A 5,320-nucleotide genomic window follows, 5' to 3' on the forward strand; every position below is an offset into this window, starting at 1 on the left:
TCGTCAAGGTTCATTTACATAGCTTATTCACTATCTAATTCCATTCCTATGAATTTTTGTGATTTTTCACATTCATGCCACTGCAGCTGGCAGCATCTGTTTTAAGATAGGACTTACCTATTTGGTGGTCTCCATGATTCAACTAGCCTTACCATACATAGGTGCATATATGATCATTTTAACCATGCCAATGGCTGATCATATGACCAACATTCCCATTTCCAAGCCATAGCCACATCATGACACAAAATATATACATACAACCCACAATTAGTCTAAGTTCATGCTTCCTTTTCGAGCCATTTTCGCACGGCCGTACATACTTACATTACAACATATTTAACAAACAAGGGTAGTCCTATACATGCCATCTCAAGTTCAACCAAAATTTATACCAAAATGGAGGCTTGATAGTGTGGATGACTTCGACTTCAATGATCCCAAACCGATTGCCTCGAGCGAAATCTAGAAAACTAAGAGCCAAAGCAACGGGTAAGCATTTTATGCTTAGTAAGTCTCAAGGAATATAATGAACTATAATTTACAGCAATACATTCACATAGCCAAATGCATCATTTCATTAATACACATTCTTACTTCATACTTCATCATTATATAAGTTCGCAAAGCATCAATCAATTCAATAACTGAAATTCATTAGTCGATTGAGCGAATGTTGCTCAAACACGTCGACTTTCCAATGCACATATAACGTACCTTATCCTTTGGGCTTTCCGAGTGTACTAATTAAATTCATTTCAGCAACCAACACTCACCTCCAGCCCAAGATTTCTTCGGAATATAACCGGATATAATCACGTGCACAAATGCCTTCGGGTCTTAGCCCGGATAGAATAACTCGCACGAATGCCTTCGGCCTTAGCCGGATATAGCCACTAGCACAATTGCCTTGGTCTTAACCCGGATCTAATTTCCAGCATAATTGTCTTCGGCTTAGCCCGATATCATTCAATTTCTCATGCACACATACATCAATAATCATTGGACATACATATTTCATTTTCGTTACTAAGGCTCAAACACAATTATAATCATTAGCATATTCGCCCGGACTTAGCCCGGTGGAATTCAAATACTCATACACACATAATCAATAATCATACACATCCATACTTCATCTCACATAATTCAAGTAAGGTCACTTCTTGAGGACTTACCTCGGATGTTGTCGAACGGCTTTTTCGGCTATTCGATCACCTTTTCCTTCCCCTTGTCCAATTGTGGCCCTCTTAGCTCTTGAGCTAATTCAAACAAATTCAATTTATTAAAACCTCATTGTGCTTGCTTATGGCCGAATATGACAAGGATTTTAAATGGTCATATGGCCACTCTTTAGCTTGAATACACAATGGTCATGCACATTTTATACTACATCAAGCAATTCAATACAATTTATTTGAGCATCAAGGAAATGCTAAGGCCTTCAATAGGCTATCCAAGGCCGAATATTCATGTACATGTTGAGGTCAATTTTGCACTTAATACCTCACAAAAACAGCATGCAATCTACTAATTGATGCTTTGCACATTGTGGCCAAAACTTATAATATAGCATCAAGCACTTATATGTGTGCTAGGCCGAATTGTGCTTGCAATTTCACAAGCATTCTTCCACATTTTCTTCTTTAAATCAATATATTCATCACTTAGTTCATAACCAAACATAATGTGCAATCATATATATGCATATATGAGCATGGCCGAATTTTCAAGGTGTCCATAGCCATCCAAAACACAAATTTTTAACTAACATGCAAGAAGCATGAATCATGCTCAAGAATGCATCATGGCCAAATATGACAATCATGCTCCTTTTCAACTTTAATCATGATAAAACAAAGAGAAAACTCAAAATCTTACTCATGAGTAGAAAATCCATCATTGCATGCATCATCATCAAGCTTCACACTTAGCATGCAATGGCTTTATCACCATAACAACTTTGCCCAAATACCATTTCCATGGCATAACAAAGATTTGAGCCATGGCTAACATGCACATCAAGTTAGTGACCAAGTCATGCATGAAACTCCAAACACAACCTCATACATACCTTAATCTTGGTACAAGTATGGCCAAATCTCCTTCTAGTTCTCTTCTAAACCAAAAATGGAGCAAAAATCCTTTCTTCCTCCTTATGATTTTCGCCAAAAGATGAGAAAGGATGAACAAATTTTTTGTTTTCTCTTCTTGGTTGCACGGCAATGGGGGAATGCTACTCTCTCACACATTTTTTTTTCATTCTTTTCTTACCCATGCTTATTTGTTTATGATTTCTCCCTAATGCCCAACAAAACATGTTTCATGACATGTTTAGCCCATATCTCTTTGTCATGGCCGGCCATCACTTGTAAAAAGGGAATTTGACATGCAAGTCCATTATTTTGCATGCATGCTTTAATTAGTCATCACATATTTCCCTATCGTACTTTCAAAGTTCACTACTAAGTCCTTTCTTATAAATTAGCACCTAATTAATAAAAATCGAGACACGAAATATTTACGCATACCAATTCCACATACAATAAGCACGGAATATAACACTTAATTATTCTTGTGACTCGGTTTCGTGGTCCCGAAACCACTCTCCGACTAGGGTCACATTCGGGGTGTCACATGAAGTGTGTTCTAATAATAAAGTGTACAGAGATATCATGTGATTCCATATGGTTTAAGCTGCATGAAAAGAGTTATGTGATATATTTGATGATTACAGGAGTTTAAAATGTTTGATGTTGCAGAGCGAGATCCGAACTTGGCACAACAAAGCTATCTTGAATCGTTGAACAACTTGTGATTCTGTAAGTAAATATTATTATCCGAGGGAAATGATTATAGTTTCAAATGATCTGAATAAGAAACTTTTGTGTGCTTTACGAATGATGAAGACATGATTGATCTTATCAGAGAATGATTATATGTTAGCTAGATTAGAAGTTAAATTGATGCTTACTAAGTGAATTCGTGAAACTTAGAGATGTGTTATCAAATTATAAGTTAAAAATGGGTTTAGCATAAATTGATTTCTAATTCAGAACTTCAGATGTGGGATTGATGATTGCTTGTTGCTTTGAAATAAAGTGTGCATACCAAGAAGTTCTGAGATTATACAACAACTGTTATAGGAAACTCTCAGTGATAGTTTGTCTGTTCATGTGGGATTAACTTGATGCACAAAAAAAAAATCTGAGATATGGTATTGATGAATGGGTGTAAAATGTGATATTTCTGATTTTGTTGATTATAGAAATAGAGTGTTAATAAATTATGTATCGGGATTATCCTTATCATTGAAAAAGATAGATGTTATCTGAATTATTGTTAATTGTATGAATATGTCTTTTCGTATGCATGGATTTCTCTTTTAATAAATCAGTTTGGTTATTCATTTCAGGGATTGTCAGTTTGCACATAGTGCCCATTTATCATTGTTTCAGATTGAAATCTGAAAGTTATATGGTAATTCTGGGAGAAACTACACTAAGCTTTGAGTACGAGATTGTAGCATAATCAGATAAAGCAATTCAAATTCTCGAAACTATGTCTTGTCAATGGGTTTAAGAGTTTGAAAGCAACAAAGAAAGACTATTGTTGTTCGATAAGCTATCATGTGATTATAATAACAACATTATATGAGGTATTGTATGGTTGCAGTTATCGAGCTTAGTTGTTTTAGGACCGAGCTTTGCGAGAAAATGATCTGTGGGATTAATATCATCAGAAGAATTGAGCAAAAAATGAAGGTAATTCAATACAGTTACAAGCAGTTTCAGCTTGATATGATGTATAACAGAAGACAAATCAGAATCTTGGTTGTGAGATTAAAGAGATATGAAATCCGAAACTATATGTGAATTTTAAATGTACTGTGTGGAAGCAAATCCTTAATCTACTTTCTGGTAAGATTTTCGAGGACGAAAATCCCTGAAGGGAGAAAGTTGTAACAACCCAGTTTAGACCCTATCGGAACAGTGGTTTTGAGACCACAAATTCGAGTCAAAAAATATTTTAATATTATATTTCATGCTTAAAGTATGTGAATTTGTATGTGTAAAATTTTAGTATGAAAATTTTATCGTTTGTGTGCTCGATTTTATAAAAAGGACTTAATCACGTAATTGTAAAAAATGGCTTACTATTTATTAAAATGCTTTATTGCTATGTTCTTTTAATGTGGAGGCCTTATAATGAAATTAGGCCATTAAATGATAGTATGGACAATAATGGACAACCATTATTAAGTTTATATATTATTTCATTAAGGATAGTTTAGTAATTATGTTATTAATGATAATAAAAATAAAACAAAATGGATTTTGGTTGTCATTTTTACACCATTTTTCCGAATGTAGGAAAGAAAAAGAAGCTATTTTCTTTGTTTAAGGTTCAGCACCTTGGAGATCAAACTAAGGTATGGATTTTGTTCGATTTTTTATATTTTTTACGTTTTTGAGATCGTTGCTTCAAGTACTAGTTAGCCCATGCTTGAATTTTTGAATTTGATGAATAATTTGTGATTTTCCATTGTTGATAGCTTGAGGTTTTTGTGTTTGAAAATGAAAAATAAATATGTGTTAATAGATTTTCATGTTTAATTAAGTGATTTTTGATAAAATGTGTATCAAAGACTAAATTAAGAAATTTGTAAATTGAGGGGTCAAAATGTGAAATAAATAAAAGAAATGGGCTGCTAGGGACCTTAGTGAAATTCTGCCAAGCATGGGTGTGGTCAAATTTTGAATATTTTGTATTTTGTGAAATAGGGACTAAATTGTGAAAAATGTGAAATGTTAGGGAAAAAGTGTAATTAGCCCATTTATGTGTTTTTAAGATAAATTTGATTGAATGTATGATTAAATAAGTTGAATTTTTATTGAATTAGATTAAGAAATGAGGAAATCGGATTTGGATAGGGGAAAGTCGAAAATTATCGAATAGTCGTTCCAGTCCGTTTGTGTTAGTACGAGGTAAGTTCATAAGTAAATAAATGTTGTTAAATTGAAATGTATGTGTATTATATGTGCTGAATTGAGTTATACAGAAATATATATATGTGATGCCAAATTGAATTGAGCTTTGGAGAATCTATTCCGATCACGGATTGTTCGAATAGGTGAAATTGAGTAAGTTCTGATAATGTGACAACATCTGAAAAGCCTCGTACAAGCCATGACAACGTCTGAAAATCCCCGTACGAAACATAGGAATAGTTAGGATACATATGTCATGACATAAGATTTCGATATGTGTTATTTTGTAAGACCACGTCTGGGACGTTGGCATCGATTCGTGATTTACG

The sequence above is a fragment of the Gossypium arboreum genome, chromosome 6 (assembly GCF_025698485.1).
Source record: "Gossypium arboreum isolate Shixiya-1 chromosome 6, ASM2569848v2, whole genome shotgun sequence".
Classification (NCBI taxonomy): domain Eukaryota; kingdom Viridiplantae; phylum Streptophyta; class Magnoliopsida; order Malvales; family Malvaceae; genus Gossypium; species Gossypium arboreum.